This window comes from Pagrus major, chromosome 1, assembly GCF_040436345.1.
Source record: "Pagrus major chromosome 1, Pma_NU_1.0".
NCBI lineage: Eukaryota > Metazoa > Chordata > Actinopteri > Spariformes > Sparidae > Pagrus > Pagrus major.
Genome location: NC_133215.1, coordinates 1,568,145 through 1,587,767, shown reverse-complemented (window position 1 = coordinate 1,587,767; position 19,623 = coordinate 1,568,145). Strand labels below are relative to the sequence as shown.

At 45.1% G+C, this 19,623-nt stretch overlaps 1 pseudogene; it reads right to left on the bottom strand.

The window, feature by feature from the left end:
• Positions 1-3,978: 3,978 nt before the first annotated feature.
• LOC140996751 (NACHT, LRR and PYD domains-containing protein 3-like) lies at positions 3,979-17,196 on the bottom strand (annotated as a pseudogene).
• Positions 17,197-19,623: the final 2,427 nt, after the last annotated feature.

Sequence of the window (19,623 nt, the reverse complement as noted above, 5' to 3'; positions counted from 1 at the left end):
ACAAATGTTATTGGACTGAATGGACATTCTGACAGTAAGCGAGTCATGTCTCTGGGTTGTGATGTACAGACATTTCTTCCACAACGTTAACTTATGGGGAAACGTGTTTTTGGGCCGCAGTGCTTCACATCACTGATACATATATTTTCAGTGCATTCAGAAAGTATTCAGACCCCTTCACTTTGTTGTTCACATGTTGTTATGTTGCAGCCTTATGCTAAAATCATTTAAATTATTGTTTACCCTCATCAGTCTACACTCGATACACCGTGATGACGAAGCAGAAACAGGATTTTAGACATTTTTGCAAATGTATTAAAAAGAAAGAACTGAAACATCACATTGAAATCAGTATTCAGACCCTTTACTTGGTTGAAGCGATTACAGCATCCAGTCTTCTTGGGTATGACCCGACAAGCTTTGCACACCTGGATTTGGGGATTTTCTGCCGTTCTTCTCTGCAGATCCTCTCAAGCTCTGTCAGGTTGGACAGGGACCGTTGGTGGACAGTCATTTTCACGTCTCTCCAGAGATGTTCGATTGGGTTCAAGTCAGGGTTCTGGCTGGGCCACTCAAGGACATTCACAGAGTCGTCCCAAAGCCACTCCTGCGTTGTCTTAGCTGTGTGCTTTGGGTCATTGTCCTCTTGGAAGGTGAACCTTTGGCCCAGTCTGAGGTCCTGAGCGCTCTGGACCAGGGTTTTTGGCTCATTCAGCTTTTCTTCAACCCTGAGCAGTCGCATCACTGTGCCACCATGCTTCACTGTCTGGATGGTACTGGGCAGGTGATGAGCGGTGCCGGGTTTCCTCCAGACATGATGCTTAGAATTGAGGCCAAACAGTTCAGTCTGGGTTCATCAGACCAGAGGATCTTGTTTCTCACAGTCTGAGTGTCCTTTATGTGCTTTTTTACAAACCTTCTCTGGGCTTCAGTCTGGCCACTCTGCCTTTAAGCCCAGATCGTTGAAGTGTTGCAGTGATGGTTGTCCTTCTGGAAGTTTCTCTCATCTCCACACAGGATCTCTGGAGCTCATCCAGAGTGACCATCAGGTTCTTGGTCACCTCTCTTACCGAGGCCCTTCTCCCCCGACTGCTCAGTTTGACCGGGTGGTCAGTTCTAGTTAGAGTCCTGGTTGTTTCAAACTTCTTCCATTAAGGATTATGGAGGCCGCTGTGCTCTCTGGACCTTCAATGCAGCAGAACTTCTTTTGTGGCCTTCCCCAGATCTGTGCCTCGACACAATCCTGTCTCTGAGCTCTGCAGGCAGCTCCTTCGACCTCATGGCTTGGTTTTTGCTCTGATACGCATTGTCAGCTGTAACACCTGCTATAGACAAGTGACAGGTGTGTGCCTTTCCAAATCATGTCCAATCAATTGAGTTTACCACAGGTGTCTCTGATGTCAGTGTCATATTTCAGTTTTTCCTTTTTAATATATTTGCATACACATATATATTTGTTACATTTTATTACATTATGTTACATTACATCCTGCATCAGAGCCAAAGTAGAACATTTTTAAATTAATTTATTTTATTGGCAATCAGATTAAAAAAAACATAGATTACACAATAATGAGAAAATGCTGAATATCAGATCTGATAATCTGTCGACACACAGTGTACAGTATATACATACATGTACTGTACATGTGTTTTTTATTGTACTGTGTTATAATTTATAGATTATCAGATCTGATGCAGCATGTAATCTGTAGAGTAACTAGTAACTAAAGTTATCAAAGTACAATATTTGCCTCCAAAATGTAGAGGAGTGGAAGTATTAAGCATCAGAAAGTAGAAATACTCAAGTAAAGTACAATTATTGAGGAGGACTTTCTGCACCTGTTTGTTGTTGAGGTGTTTTTGTGCCCAGAAAGCTGCAGTGCTGCTATCAGCCACCAGGAGGAGCTGTTTTCATGTATCCAGTGTTCAGCTCCTTCAGACTGAAGCTCAGACTGACTTCATCACAGCGGTGGAAGAAGTAGCCAATCAAATCCTTTACTTCTGTATCCATAGCAACACGACAGCACAGTGGAACAATGAATGAAATGAACAGATGCAGACGATGGCGTGTTGTTCATACACAATGTGGTGAGAGCAAAAATCTGTTGATAAATGTCTTCAAAGCTCACGAAGACATGTTGGGCTTCATTCTTGACTTTGGACAGTTTGACAAAAACAGTTGTTGACTCAAGGTCGTCTTACTGGCATCCTGTCGGAGCTTTTAGTCACATTCAGTGGCTGTCGTCAGCAGATCGAGTTCATGACAGGGAGGAAGAATCACTGATGAATAAATAAAGTCTCGAGGACTCAGTATCCTGAACTAAATAATATTTTGTCCCTGAGTGAATAAATGTGACTGTCATCATGTTTTCTATGATCACCACTGACTCACAGGAGCTGGTACCGTTGGCTGCAGTGACACGTTGTGTTCGTGTCGGTGGGAAGGCGTCAGGTGCTGTTTCAGAAAAAGAAAAAGAAAAACATCACTACCAGACATCTGAAGGTGGGAACGCCAGCGGCTGCCTGATAAGAAAGACACACGGACACGGAGGCTGCGCTGACGTGTCGAAGCTTTCTCACAACAAGGAGGTTAATGAATGACAGAAGCGGTCGACACTCGGTCCTCCAGCATCCAGAACCACTTCACAATGTTTCTCCATCCACCTGCACACAGGACAGAAAGACTCCTTCTCCAGACCCAATACTGTCACTAACACCGTGATCGTGTGCTTTTGTAATATTTAACGTAGTTGTTGGTGGTTTAATGACATGAAGTCTGGTTTACAACCCACATTTGACACATTACTGTGCTTTTAAAGGTGCAATACGTAAGAATTAGTCTCCTCCCAACAAATAGGGGGCAGCATGATGCCAGAGTCACTGCTAACTGTTGCTAGCTGTATATTTTGTATAGACCCATGTCTGTAGCTTATGTTAGCTTGTTAGCTCAGTTAGCTGTGCAGTTAGCTGGACTTCCAGGGGTGTGAGAGAGAGGTTTTCAGGCCCGTGGCTAGCTGGTTAGCAGCTAACTTCAGTAGATATCTCTTCAATAAAAAAACACGAGGTCAAAACTTCTTCACATCCTGTTGACCATTTTAATATTTTTTTTAATGTTTTGAACTCAAACTTACATATTTCACCTCAAAGGATGATTCTGATGGTGGATTTAGCATTCAGCACCAAAGTTACACACCCGGCAGAACTTTAATGCAGGAGATTACAGTTTAATATCATCTGACTGTAACTACACAGCAGGGTTGTGTTCGGGGGATTCGCTCTACTGACGTCAGTATTTCTAACATCCTGTTCTTTCTCGTGTTTCTGTTGATTTCAATGTATAAATCAAACCTTCATGTCCATGATCAACAGTTCAACACAGTGACATGGCTGCATGCACCAGATTATCCTTCCCTGCCTCTGTTTGCCACATTAACCTACAGTCACATCCATGAAGACAGTCAGACACCCAGATTTAGTTTATGTTCAACTTCTGAGCGCTCGTTATTCTTTCATGTTGCAGAATCAAGTCAGTTGTTTGCACCAATCAGATGAAATATACAGTGCAGTGATGTTCATGTAAGGGAGGGGAGGGGCCTGATCTGCAGATCATTAGCAGACTTCCCAGCATGCATCGCTACATGAGAGTAAAAACTCTTTTTCATCGTGTGAAGGAAACATATATGACTGAAACTGGATGTGTGTCTTTAATACATTTCAATATCAGTCATGTTTCTTATTTATTGTACAATAACAAAGCCATCATCTCCTCCTGATGATATAAAGTCAGGTGAAGTCTCGTAGTCCACAGAACATTTCTGGAGCTTCACAGTAAAACAGAGTTGCAGCGTTCTGCTGAACAACTGAAGCAGCTGAGATGATTTAAACATCAGGTGTCTCCATGCAGCTCGTCTGCTGTGATGTCTGTAATGTAAAGTGATGTGAAAGACGTTATTTCAATCAGGAGAGACACGTGAATGAGAAAGTCAAATGTTTATTCTGACAGATGATGTGAGATAATGAAGTGTTGACAGAAAGTCTTTGGCTCTTCGACTCTACAGGGAGATTTTGTAATGGAGGTCCGTCTGCACGTAGCAGCAGCTCTATCCACTCATATACACATATTTACAGATAATAACTCAAAGAAGACAAATGAGAAACTTCAATGATGAACCACAAATCAACTAAATAAAAGCTGTCTGAACAAAGATCATAATTATGATGATCTATATGCATGTGTGTGTGGAGCCTGATTTTATTGTATATACAGGCTGATTGTTGTGAGAAAACAATCAGATCACAAAGTTCAGAAAACTGAAATCTGAACGTTCAAAACATATTTAAAGAGATTTAAAACCACTGATGTGCAGCACATTGACCAAGAAGAGACAACACAACTAACCCATTTCTGTTCCTGTGATTTACAGAGAGAGTGAGAGTGTGTGTGTGTGTGAGTGTGTGTGTGTGTGTGTGTGTGTGTGTGTGTGTGTGTGTGTGTGTGTGTGTGTGTGTGTGTGTGTGTGTGTGTGTATGTGTGATTGTGTGTCCCTCCTACAGAGACACTGAGGAACCAAATGACGAGAACCAGAACCCAAACCCAGGATAAAGAGGTTGAGTGAATGTGGTGTTGAAGGTGTGGAGGTGGATCAGTGAGTCAGAGGAGACTCTGTAGAAGGACAGAGTGCCAGCAGGACAGTCCACATACACTGCTACTCTGTTAGAGACAGAGGAGGAGGAGAAGAAGGAGGAGGAGAGGTCTGTTCTTCTGTTATTGTGACAGACAGAGTAACGACCACCATCAGAGCAGTTCAGACTCCAGGACTGATTATTCCATCCAAACCAACAGTCATCACTGTTTCCTCTCCTGCTGATTCCTCTGTAACTCACTGATATATGAACCTCTCCTCGCCACTCGACCTCCCAGTAACAGCGACCAGTCAGACCATTTCTACACAGCAGCTGCCAGTAGTCAAACCTCTCTGGATGATCAGGATATGGCTGCTCCTCTTCCACACGTGTCACCTTCCTGTTGTTGTCAGACAGTTTGAGGAATCTGTTCACTGTGTTTGTGTCCACTGTGAGTTCACAGACATCTGATGGAGAGAACAAGACACAATACAGCAGCAGTTTATCATCTAACACAGCTGATGGTTTATTTGTTGCTTTATTAACACACTGACTGTTAATTAGATCAAAACTTCACAATGACTCATCTTTTTGGATCTTCTTTCAAACTGACAGTTGAATGCAGATACACAAGCTTTAGATTTAAACTACTTTAACATGTGCTGCCTTGTTTTCATCAGTCAAAGTGAACACACACTTACACTTCCTCACACCAGGTTTCAGCCTCTGCTCTCCACCATGTTCCACCCTGGAGGAAGAAACAAAGTCAGAATGAACCTTCAGAAGCTTCCTCATCAATGATCTTCATAAAGCTTCACTCAGATCACCATGAAGACAAAACAGCTGCATTTATAAAACACACTTCATACACACACTCAAACTTTACATCAAATATTCACAAACAACCACTAAATAATTAAAGGTCAGCTCAAGAAAACTACGTCCAGTCATCCACCTGAGTCTCTGGCTGCAGAAGTGTGGATCAGGTCTGTTGTTGATTATTTGGGTGAAACTGTGTCTACAGATAAAGCTGCTCTCAGGTGGAAAGATTTTCTGGTCACAACAAATAAAGACTTTGTAGGCGAGCCTTCATCCGAACAGAACAACAGGTTCTGGTTCTGTAAATGTTTACATCATCTCCTTCTTAACTTGCACCGTGTCTTGAATTAGCTACAGGAAGGGAGCAGATCCATTGTCTGATATTCATATTTACTGGTACATATTTAGATAAATAGTCCACAACTACATGGATGAAGTCAGAGTCCTTGTTGCATAATATAACTAAGCTCTTATTATTTGGGTTGTTTTATATATATGTATGTATATATATATATATATATATATATATATATATATATATATATATATATATATACATATATATATATATATATATATATATACATAGTGTGGGGATTTTTTTAATTTAACAGCTAATAGTGATGTTAATATATAGTTCAGTAATGGCGTCCTGAACAGAGAATGACGTGACACTCCTCTGTGTGTGTGTTGAGATCTGAGCTTCTCTGTTCTCTGTTTGGTAGCCAGGACAGCTGGCGTGCATGTGAGAGTGCATGTCAGTGCACGTGAGTCTCTCTGTCAGACCTACAAACGTTTTCAACATGGCGGCCTGGTAAGACACTTTCTCATATCACATCTAAACATTAGCTAAAAACATGTTTCTGTTGGGACCCACAGATGAAGTCATTCATTGTGGATTTCAAAATGGACTCAGAATTCCCCAGTCTTCACACCTGGGTGCAAATTCAGCTTTGAGCTACTATTGGTCAGGGTGACAGACCCCCTCTGACCAGACAGTTAAAACTCCAGCTCCTTCCTTTGTTCCCTCTCTTCTCCACCTCTTTCACCACAGGGCTGCCTGCCCTCAAAATCTCTTCTTCTGGATTCTTCTGGGCCTAACAGCTGCTGAGAGCTGCCAGCTGCATTTGCATTAGGCCCAAAGAACTTCTCCTCACTGCAGCGACACAAGGTCCTGCTCGTATTCCGGATCAGTTAGCACCAGCAGCTGCTACGTAAAGCTTACCAACAAACTCCACAATCTGAGGAACACCAAGCAAGTTAGCACCGAGCTGCTATCCCTGCAAAGGAAAGGAGCGACCAGGTTCCTCCATCTGCTGTCTTTCATCAGACCTTGTACAGTAAGAACAGCATTGTTCAACACTGGGATTACAATCTTCTCCTGCTTGGCTCATCAGCCAAGGAACCACCATCACCTTTCCTTCGAAGACTGGTAATGTTGAACTGGGCCTAGATAGCATAGCATAGCATGGCTAAGCACAGGACTTTTAACTCTGGTTGATGTAATGCACATCTGTTCAATCTATATGTTTATTCACTGTTTTGGTGTTATTGTGATCTCAGGTCAGGTTATTGGTAGTTTGCTTTGCTGCACGGCTAATTTGACATTAGTTGAATGATTCTTCACACAGACTCAGAGTCTTTACATGCAGCTAACCATCTTCTATAACCTGGCATCATGTCACACACACATACACATACACACACATATACACACACATGCTGATATCAGTGAGCACATGATGCAAGAACCACCATTGTTTCTTTGTTCTGCCACACACACACACACACACAAACCTGTATATAGTACATGTTAGTTAGTGTGAATGTTGCCAACTTCTACTCTGTCAAGAACTCCAAAATCCTTCACCCATTTCAGCTGTTATGGTAATTTTGGTTGTAGTTATTAAGTTAATTATTAATCAGAGTTACAAACAGTTTAGTACCTTTTCTGAGACTGATTTGGTGAATTGACTATATTTTCCCTTTGTGGAGGGGGCGTGGTGCATCGGCTGCAGGAGAGAGGTGTGGGGAGGGCTCAGGAGAGCAGCGCCAGGTGAGAGTGATTGGCACACTGGTTTCCTGTTGAGCTAATCACTCTCTCCTTTAAAACACAGTAGCGTGCTGGACCTGGGAGGGAGACGAGTGAGCCACACATGGACGGATGCTCCTGGCGGTCGGCAGCAAAGGACGCCTGTGATCGACCCCGAGAGAGCTATTGTGTGGCCCGAGTATAGAGAAATAAAAGAGCGTAAAAATCATCACTCCGTGTGTCTTTTCCTGCCGAGAAACCCACAGTGGCATCAGACTACGCCACATTGGCGCCCAACGTGATTCGGCAGGCAACGCAGAGACGGGGGATGACAGAACCGCAGACACCAATTATGGCGCTGGCGCAGATGCTGGCAGAAATAGCGGCCATGAACCGAGACCAGGCCATGCTCAGCAGGCAGCAGCTGGCAGCGCTTCAGGGCCAGGCCGAGAAACAGACCCAGCTGTTAGAGGTGATGGTGAATCGGGTGGGGGCAGCGGCACCGGCCCCCTCGCTCATGGGGTTGGCCCTCCATAAAATGTCGGAGCAGGACGACCCACAGACATTTCTGGGGATGTTTGAGGAGACGGCGAAGGCATGCGGCTGGCCAGAGGCGGAGTGGGCCGTGCGACTGCTCCCCCTTCTGTCGGGGGATGCGCAAACTGCGGCGCTCGGCCTGCCTGCCCCCTCCCGACAGTACGAGAACATAAAGAGGGCCATCCTGGACCGACTGGGATTCTCCGCGGAGGACCATCGCCGCAGGTTTCGGGGAGCCAGGCTCGGACCCGCAGAGCGGCCGTTCGTCTTCGCACAGCAGCTGAAGGACGCGGCAACGCGATGGCTGCAGCCCGGGGATTCCGCCGGCGAGGTCCGGTTGGTGGACCAGGTCGTCTTGGAGCAGTTCACGGAGGGGCTTCCAGCTGCCACCTCGGACTGGGTGCACTGCCACCGCCCGGTGGACCTGACCGCGGCCATCACACTGGCGGAGGACCATCTGGCCGTGCTCTCCAGTGATCTAGCCACTTGTGGATTACGCACCACGATATCCAGAGGCAGTGCCGCTGCGCACCATCTCTGCAAAGAGTGTGGCGCAGGCGCTGGTTCAAGTTATCTCCCGAGTCGGGATCCCGAAAGAGATCCTGACTGACCAAGGCACCCAATTTATGTCACGAACACTGAGAGAACTGTACGGATTATTGGGCATCAAGTCAATTCGGACCAGTGTTTACCACCCTCAAACTGAAGGCCTCGTTGAGCGCCTGAATAAGACGTTGAAGTCCATGATCCGTAAATTTGTTCACGATGATAGTAGCAATTGGGATAAGTGGCTAGATCCTCTGTTGTTTGCAGTACGCGAGGTACCCCAGGCCTCCACGGGATTTTCTCCCTTTGAACTGCTGTTTGGCAGGAGACCACGCGGGGTTTTGGACCTGGTTAAAGAAAGCTGGGAGGAAGGTCCAAGCCCCAGTAAAAACAAAGTTCAATACGTCCTGGACCTGAGAGAAAAACTCCACACACTAGACAGTTATCACATGAGAATTTGCTCCGGGCCCAGGAACGTCAGCAGCGGCTGTACAACAGAGGATCTAGGTTAAGACAATTCTCACCGGGAGATAAAGTGCTTGTATTGCTCCCATCTTCCAACTCCAAATTACTCGCCAAGTGGCAAGGGCCCTTTGTGGTCACACGGCGAGTGGGTGAGGTTGACTATGAGCTTGTGCGATCTGACCGGGGAGGGGCTACACAGATTTATCACCTCAACCTCCTTAAAGCTTGGAGAGAGGCGGAGTCTGTTTCCCTGGTGACGGCAGTGGCAGAGAGAGATGAGTTGGGGCCTGAGGTACCAAAATCGACCAATCCTGCCTCGCTCCTATGTGAAAACCATCTCTCGCTGTCCCAGAGAGCAGACATTGCCAGGTTGCAGCAGCGTTACGCTGATGTGTTCTCCCCCCTGCCAGGACGCACAAGCCTTATTCAACACCACGTGCAGACTCACCCGGGCGTGACAGTGCGTTCACGGCCCTATCGTTTGCCTGAACACAAGAGAAAAGTGGTCCAGGCAGAATTGAAAGCCATGTTGGAGATGGGGGTAATAGAAGAGTCCAACAGTGCCTGGTGTAGCCCCATCGTTCTTGTAACCAAGAAAGATGGGTCTATCCGGTTCTGTGTGGACTATCGTAAGGTGAATGATGTTTCACGGTTTGACGCCTATCCTATGCCCCGGGTCGACGAACTCCTGGACCGCCTGGGCACTGCTCGTTTTTTCACGACGCTGGATTTGACCAAAGGCTACTGGCAGATTCCCTTATCTCCAGAGTCTAGGGAGAAAACGGCCTTCTCCACTCCGTACGGTTTGTACCAATTTGTTACACTTCCATTCGGGTTGTTCGGGGCCCCAGCCACGTTTCAACGCCTCGTGGACCGGGTGCTGCGTCCACATGCTGTATATGCTGCTGCCTACCTGGATGACGTCATCATTCATAGTAACACCTGGGCGGAGCATGTACAGCAGGTGGCCGCGGTGCTCGAGTCACTGAGGCAGGCGGGGCTCACGGCCAACCCGAAGAAGTGTGCAGTTGGACGGAGGGAGGTACGGTATCTGGGGTACCACTTGGGCGGCGGGCAGGTGCGTCCTCAGGTAGATAAGACAGCAGCGATTGCAGCCTGCCCAAGGCCCAAGACCAAAAAAGAGGTGCGGCGGTTTTTGGGGTTGGCCGGCTATTACCGGCGATTTATTCCCAACTTCGCGGAGCTGACCAGCCCCTTGACTGACCTCACCCGAAAGGGTGCCTCAGATCCGGTCCAGTGGACGGAGCAGTGCCAGGTGTCGTTTGAGAGGGTTAAGCAGGCCCTCTGTGGGGAGCCTCTTCTCCACACACCTGACTTCTCTCTCCCTTTTGTCCTGCAGACTGATGCGTCGGGCAGAGGGCTGGGGGCCGTTCTGTCCCAGCAGGTGCGGGGCTTCGACCGCCCAGTGCTGTACATCAGCCGCAAGCTGTCCGAGAGGGAGGCCAGGTACAGCACGGTGGAGAGGGAGTGCCTGGCCATCCGGTGGGCGGTCGATGCTCTGCGGTACTACCTGCTGGGGCGCCCATTCACCCTCTGCTCGGACCACGCTCCCCTACTGTGGCTCCACCGCATGAAGGATGCCAACGCCCGGATCACCCGGTGGTATCTGGCTCTTCAGCCGTTTAAGTTCACGGTGATCCATAGGCTGGGGGTGCAGATGGCTGTGGCCGACTTCCTTTCCCGCTCTCATGAGGAGGGGGGGGGGGAGTGGGTTAGGCCGGACGGCTCCCCGGCCTAAGTCGGGCGGTGGAGGTATGTGGAGGGGGCGTGGTGCATCGGCTGCAGGAGAGAGATGTGGGGAGGGCTCAGGAGAGCAGCGCCAGGTGAGAGTGATTGGCACACCGGTTTCCTGTTGAGCTAATCACTCTCTCCTTTAAAACACAGTAGCGTGCTGGACCTGGGAGGGAGACGAGTGAGCCACACATGGACGGATGCTCCTGGCGGTCGGCAGCAAAGGACGCCTGTGATCGACCCCGAGAGAGCTATTGTGTGGCCCGAGTATAGAGAAATAAAAGAGCGTAAAAATCATCACTCCGTGTGTCTTTTCCTGCCGAGAAACCCACAGTGGCATCAGACTACGCCACACCCTTTTTCAAGGATGGTGCCCTGAGGTGATCTAATGTAAATTGGATCTTATCATTAATGATAATTAATAATTATCCCTGATAATTATTAATTATTATTGATAGCCAAATTTAACCCAAAACTCCCTATTAATGTTGCATGAGCATTAAATTTCTGAAAACATCTGAGGTCACTGCAGCAGAATATTCATTCATATTTGATCAGCACTGCCTCATTTAACTGTTATAACCCTTTTCCTCTTGACTCTGCAGTCGACACAGGTTTATATCACCTCAGCCCAGCTTTGATCTAAATGTAAGACCCAGCCGTTATCAACACCCAGTGATGCACGTAAATAAGGAAGGAATTTTGGATGCGGTCTGTTGTTATTTTCTCTTCTGTTTAACTGGTGTTGTTTCCTGTTTCCAGCACATTTGTGATGTAAAACATGACATCACTGACGTACAACGTATCACTGCCAATAAAAATCATAGATGGTCTGCCTTGTCTGCGGGAAGTGGGAATGGGGTTATTAGCTGATTTTTAGCGGGTTGACCCGCATTTTAGAAAACCTGTGTTGACCTGCTAGTTTTTAAAGTGGCATTAGATTTGAGTTTCATGAGCAGTGTATGTTCAGATGACGCTTTCTTGATGTGTACATTTGTTTTGCTCTAAGATACTGCTGCTCTAGATCGACATCTAGTGGCAGTAAATCTCAGACATTTGACCTTTAAGCCAGGGTCACTCAGGGTGTGCATAATTCAAATGGACACAGTGCATTTTGTAGTGATGGAAACTGGATGTTTGTGTTTCACTCACATATATCACACATCTAAATTAGGTAACAACACATATTCTGGTCTAATTCATTATAATTTGAGGAAAACGTTGAATGGAAAAAGCCTCTATGTCCATTTTTAAACACTTGTAACAAATATTGATAATTAAAATCAGTCAACTTTTGACTGATTTTAATCACAGAACAGACATTAATTTAGACAAAGGTCGACCAGACAGATTGTCAAGAGCTCTTGTTGTCTGTTCATACCTGAGAGTGTCCAGTCTCCAGTCTGGATCCTCGAGTCCAGCCGACAGCAGCTTCACTCCTGAGTCTCCTGGATGATTGTAGCTCAGGTCCAGCTCTCTCAGATGGGAGGGGTTGGATCTCAGAGCTGAGGCCAGAGAAGTACAGCCTTCCTCTGTGATCAGACAGAATGACAGCCTGGAGAGACACACACACACACACACACACACACACACACACACACACACACACAGCTGAGGGGTAATGCAAACTTGTGTGATAATTCTCTGTGGGTTTGTCACTTTGACATTTAAACTATTGTTACTGTAAAAATACTGATTAGAGTTGCTTTAATTAAAAAATGATATCACAATCTATTTAATTCCAATCACGATCCACAATCTAAATTGTGAACTTATTCATCAATTTTAAAATGCCCAACACAATATTTCATTAAAGATAGTTCTTGTTTGGCACAAACTCCTCATCCATCATGGTCCTAGCTAGAGAGTGGTGTAATTTATAGTCCGAAAACAAAGATATCAGTTAGCATGTTAGCACGTCCTGTCCCCTCGACTCAAAGTCTGAGTTTGTTGAATGTGTTTTCAGTTAAATGTGTGAAATAAAGTGTGTGGTTACCACAGGCTGAAGATATTTGCACATTTTGTTCTCTTACATAAAATACATCATTAAAGGTCCCACAGTTTAATTATAAAGATATTCCATGTGTTAAAAACGGTGGTTGCTAACAAGTGTCTAAATGAGTCTACAGAGGTTGTCGGGGACATTAAACATCCTCACAGCGAACACGGAGACTCATCTACTCACTAGTCCGTCTTTACAGGCCCACTTTAGTTACACACTATTCTAACTCTGACTTTACAACTTGTACATTGACCAGTTTATAGAAAACGGGTATAGTAATTGTACAGTAAGACGCTTAGTGGTGGTGACGTTTAAGTCATGTGACCGTGATGTCATCTGTTTATAGCCTAACATTAGCTTTTTACTGCTAGAGATTTAATTTGCGCTTCAAAGATTACAAAGTGGAGTTCATCTGTGGAGATTATCTTGATGAACAGAACCTGGAAGGATCATAAACTTGTGTTTGACACAGATTATTTTCTGTAATAATCCAAAATACAGTTAAATAATCCCACAGACAGAACCAGGGCCATGCTAACTTCAGTTAGCTACAAAAATATATCATCATGAGCCATGAGAAGGGATTCTTCCAATCAGCATATCCATCATGTTGGCTGCATCCCTCTATTGATGTTTTCATATATCGCTGATCTGCTACTCAATGGAGTTATGTGAAGTTTGGAAATGGAAGTATGAGGACACTAAATACAAAAACCTCTACGGTTCACCTGAAGAGCAGATTGTGGAATCACAATCTAAAATTGTTGATAACCCACCTCTAGCTTTGCTTCACAGTAGAGCTGTTAAAATAGACTTTAACCTGCACGTGAAGCAACATTCAAAGAGTTATCTCTTAAATAGGGTATGAATCCTGACCTGAGAGTCTCCAGTTTACAGTGTGGACTCTTCAGTCCAACAGACAGCGGCTTCACTCCTGAATCCTGCAGGTCGTTGTTACTCAGGTCCAGCTCTCTCAGACTAGAGGACTGGCAGCTGAGAACTGAGGACAGAGCTTCACAGCTTCTCTCTGACAGATTACAGCCACTCAGCCTGAAGGAGAGTTAGTGACAAAGACAAACACTGATACTGTTTCTGTCTTATACAATATAAATAAAGGAACTAAGGGAACAATATGCATGATCAACTGATCAATCTGATGACTAAATCTTGGGACTCTTATTTGACTGATATTTGATATTAGGAGATTCATTAGTGGAGAAAAACCCTACATGTGTGATACAGTATCTGTTCACTTACAGAGCTTTGTTGGAGGCTTTGACCACTGGCAGCAGCCTCAGAAGAGCCTCCTCTGAAGCACAGTATTTCTTCAGGTCAAACACGTCCAGATCTTCTTCTGATGACAGTAAGATGAAGACCAGAGCTGACCACTGAGCAGGAGACAGTTTATCTGTGGAGAGACGTCCTGATCTCAGGTACTGTTGGATCTCCTCCACTAGAGAACCATCATTCAGTTCATTCAGACAGTGGAACAGATTGATGCTTCTCTCTGGAGACAGATTCTCACTGAACTTCTTCTTGATGTACTTCACTGTTTCCTGATTGGTCTGTGAGATACTTCCTGTGTGTGTCATCAGACCTCGTAGGAGAGTCTGATTGGTCTGCAGTGAAAGACCCAGGAGGAAGTGGAGGAACAGGTCCAGGTGTCCATTTGGACTCTGTAAGGCCTCGTCCACAGCACTCTGGTAGAGATGTGTTGGTTCAGGTTTGTCTCTGAATAGTTTAGACAACCGGGAGGTTTGTTTTCCTTCTGCCAGCAGATTGACTCCGGAGTTGATGAATGTCAGATGGACATGAAGAGCAGCCAGAAACTCCTGAACACTCAGATGGACGAAGCAGAACACCTTGTCCTGGTACAGTCCATTCTCCTCTTTAAAAATCTGTGTGAACACTCCTGAGTACACTGAGGCTGCTCTGATATCGATGCCACACTCTGTCAGGTCTGATTCATAGAAGATCAGGTTTCCTTTCTGCAGCTGCTCAAAAGCCAGTTTTCCCAGAGACTTAATCATCTTCCTGCTCTCTGGAGTCCAGTGTGGATCTGTCTCAGCTCCTCCATCATACTTGACCTTCTTCACTTTGGACTGAACCACCAGGAAGTGGATGTACATCTCAGTCAGGGTCTTGGGCAGCTCTCCTCCCTCTCTGGTCTTCAGCACATCCTCCAGAACTGTAGCAGTGATCCAGCAGAAGACTGGGATGTGGCACATGATGTGGAGGCTTCGTGATGTCTTGATGTGGGAGATGATTCTGCTGGCCTGCTCCTCATCTCTGAACCTCTTCCTGAAGTACTCCTCCTTCTGTGGGTCAGTGAACCCTCTGACCTCTGTCACCATGTCAACACACTCAGGAGGGATCTGATTGGCTGCCGCAGGTCGTGTGGTTATCCAGAGGCGAGCAGAGGGAAGCAGTTTCCCCCTGATGAGGTTTGTCAGCAGCACATCCACTGAGGTGGACTCTGTAACATCAGTCAGGATCTCAGTGTTGTGGAAGTCCAGAGGAAGTCGACACTCATCCAGACCGTCAAAGATGAACACAACCTGGAACTCTTCAAAGCTGCAGATTTCTTTGGTTTCAGTGAAGAAGTGATGAACAAGCTCCACCAAGCTGAACTTTTTCTCTTTCAGCACATTCAGCTCTCTGAAAGTGAATGGAAATGTGAACTGTATGTCCTGGTTGGCTTTGTCTTCAGCCCAGTCCAGAGTGAACTTCTGTGTTAAGACTGTTTTCCCGATGCCAGCCACTCCCTTTGTCATCACTCTTCTGATTGGTTCATCTCTTCCAGGTGAGGCTTTAAAGATGTCTTCTTGTCTGATTGTTGTTTGTGGTCTGTCTGGTTTCCTGGATGCTGTTTCAATCTGTCTGACCTCATGTTCATCATTGACCTCTGCAGTCCCTCCCTCTGTGATGTAGAGCTCTGTGTAGATCTGATTCAGAAGGGTTGGGTTTCCTGCTTTAGCGATCCCCTCAAACACACACTGGAACTTCTTCTGAAGGTTAGATTTGAGTTGACGTCGACAAACTGCAGCAACAGTTCCTGAATGAAACACAACACATCAGTAAGTGGATGTTAGTGTGAAGAAGAAAACAGTTTATTGAGGAAAATCCTCTTACTGCTCTGCAGACAGTCAGCCAGCTCCTCCTGCTTCATTCTCCTCAGGAAGTTCAGTGTGATCTTCAGAAATGCCTCTCTGCTGCTCCTCCTCTGCTCCTCCTCCTCACCGTCCAACACCTCCTCATCCTCACTCTGCCTCTCTGAGCATTCTGGGTGATCTGGACTCACAACCTTCTGGAACTTCTTCAGCTCGTTCTTCACAAAGGTGACAACGTTCTCCTCAAGATGCTGCAAAAGAGTAAAACTTCAAATGTAAAATGAGACATTTCATTTCATTTGCAGCTGAAGTAAAGTTGTTGTTGGACATTTACACACCTTAAATATGGAGTCCAGGTCTGTTGGATGCTGCTGGACAGACTGACCACTGAGAACCTGCTGAACTCTGCAGAGAGAACATAAAGTACGATGATTTCAACCATCAACAGCTTCACATTTTACATCATCTGTCTGCTTCTGGGGCCTTTTGATGGTTTAGGTGAAACAGTTTTCTGGTTTTAATGATGAAGCCTTTAGTTGAGTTTCTAGTTGTATACCCTTTTATTTACCTTCCTGCCTATAACATGGTGTAATATAGTAATAAAGACTGAAGACTTCTTCTGTGAACACAAAATAATTGTTTCTCACATTTTGTGCACAAATCAGTTAAAACTGTGTTAGTGAGCTCTTCTCCTTTGTCAATCTATCCACCTGACAGCTGTGGTATATCAGACGCTGATTAAACAGCATGATTACTGCACAGCTGTTCCTGAGACTGGTCACAATGAAAGGCTACACTAGTGCAGTTGTCATGAACCATCAAACATTAATACTAAAGCCCAGGACTCTGGACATTAACCATCCAACTTCCTCCCAACAGACTGAATCTATGGGCAACAACAAAATATGTTGTCATGGTCCACCTGCACTGATTCACACTTCCTCCAGTCAGAGTACTGAGTCCCAGGAGGAACCAGAGAGAGATCAACATCTTTAGTCCACAAATGATTTGAACAGTTGATATCAAATCTGGAGGAAAATCATTTGCTCTCATTTGATCACTTGCTTCATGTATTAACTGTTGATTTCTGGAAAATCTTGAATACTAAATGTTCCTCTTTGAAGAAAACATTAAATCAGTGGAGTGTGAAAGTTGAGACCAGCTGACAGATCATTTTATGTCCGGACTTGATAGAAGGAGAGCTGCAGAACAACAAACTCTTCTAGTTTACATTCTTACCTTTCTTCAGCAGAGTGGTCTCCATCCTTGAAGTTAAAAGGCAGACCCATGGACCGGTCACTCTTCATGGACACTCTGCTGGGTGCAGGAGAGTCTGGTCTCTGCTGCTGAACCCTGATAGAAACAGACAGACAAACCAACACACCTCTCAAACCTTCAACCACAAATTAATGTTCAAATGTATCAAAGTCTAAAGTTGATTTAAAGAGAAGAAGTCCAGAAAAACCTTCAGAGTTTGATGATCCAGTTTGGGACAATAACCAAAGTTCATATTATAAGTCAGATAAACTGGTTCTAGTAATCGTGTCATGTTGCTGATCATTCCTTCAGTCTGAAGCTACAACCCTTTTTAAAATGTGACATGATGAGATCAGAGGAGGTGGACAACATTACAGGAGACTTCTTTGAAATGATGAACACAACATTAGTAAAACGTTGTCTGAATGTTACAGATGAAACGTTCCTCCAACAATAACATTGTTAGAACATGTAGAGAACATGATGAAATGTTACAGGAACGTTCCTGCTGGCTGGGACTATGTTGACTTACTGAGTCTCTGAAGGACGTTTTCCTTTAAACTTTAATGGTTGATCTATGGACCGGTCACTCTTGATGGACACACAGCTGGGTCCAGGTCCAGGTCCAGGTCTGGGTCCAGGTCCAGGTCCAGGTCCAGCAGAGTCTGGTCTCTGCTGCTCTGGGCTTCAACACAACACACACAGAGCTTTGAGTGTGAATCATGATGGTGGAGTGATTTGAGTGCTGAGCTGTGACATGGAGAAGAGTCATGGACAGTTAGAGATCCTCATCTCACCTCTGAGCTTTGGTCTGGCTGTCATGTTGCCCACACAGAGTGGTTTTAGAGGGAGGGCCTCCCTCCTCTGTCTCCTCACACTGATTCATAGCAGAGCCCACACCTTCACACAAACACAACAACATGATTTATCAGCATTCCTCTCAGTCACATGACAAACATACAGAGTCTGACTGGACACCAGATTCACACAAACACTAAATACATCCAAATCTGACTTCAGTCTACACGACAGACATGTTGACACTTTCAGCTGCAGTAAAACTGAATGTAATATTTTCAGCTCCTTTCAGACTGTTTAAAGATTTGAGTTGAATGATGCCAGTAAAAAGCCGCAAAATAACCCAGTTTAAACAACAAATAACTTGGGATGAGCTGAAACACTGGAAATGTTCAGTTTGTATCAAATAAAAGTGTCTGTCTCTTTAAAAAGGACCGTGTGGACTGAACTAGTTTACAGTAAAAACACCAAAACAAGAACAAACCACGAGCACAATCATTCAGCTCCACATCAGTTTGTCTTCTTATTGTCATGTTTCATGGATCTTTGTGTGTCCTGTCATAAATGCTGTCGGACTGTAGAAAAGACTTTGCGCCAGTGCGCCTGTATTCTCATCTTTACGGTAGTCAACGCCGTCAGGGTGTTTTCTCACAAACAAACAAACAAACAACAATAAACAACCTCTCACACTGTTTACCGACTGTCAGCAGCTGTTAGCATCACCGGTGAAGCCGCTTTTCACCGTTTCAAACTGTTCAAGTCCTCAAGAGCCGAGCGGTTGATCCTGTCGACCAACGAGCTCGACACCTCTCACACATTTCAACAGGTTTCACTGCGGTGATTGTGTCAAACTAATGAAGACACACACAGTCTGATAACACGAGTCTTTACAGGAGAAGACACACAAATCACACATGAAGAGGTCACATTAAAAACACACATTTACCTTTTTGTTGAGGCAGAAATCATCTGCGTCACACAGAGACAGAAAGTGAAAGTAAGAGACGGAGAGAAGTGACGCTGCTTTCCTGTCAGGACGTCTTTAGAGAGGAAGTAGAAGTTCTGTCTTGAAAATCTGAAAAGTTTTTTTTGTGATGGAAAATAAAAATTAACTTGGTTTCACATATTTATGTTTTTACAGATGGAAAAAAAATGAAGGAACTTCATTCATCTGCAAAAGTGTTTTTTACCACCAGCTGTCAGCTCATGACCACAGGAGAGAAGATCATTTAGATCAGACAGAAAATGGATCACCAGAAATAAGTTTGTCAAGTTCCGGTTATCACTCGAGACAAACTCCCTTTCAAAATAAAATGCTTCCATTCAGGCAGGAAATACCTAAACAAAATAAAACAAAATGACAGGAATATAACCAAAGATGTTACATTAAACCTGGACACAGAGTTGGAGGTGGAGCCCTGAAAGCTGCTCAGTGCTGCATGAAACCAAAACACTCGACTTCCTGGATATGAAACTACTCAGATCTTCCGTGTTGTGCGGTCCAGAGAGCGAGCGCACTGGAGACTTCTGCTGACCGAGCCAGCTAACTTCTGGTTTAGCGCCCGGCTAACTTGAATAGAGGTAAAATAATTTAATTATGCAGCTCTTCTAGACTTTACAAATGTTATTGGACCGAATGGACATTCTGACAGTAAGCGAGTCATGTCTCTGGGTTGTGA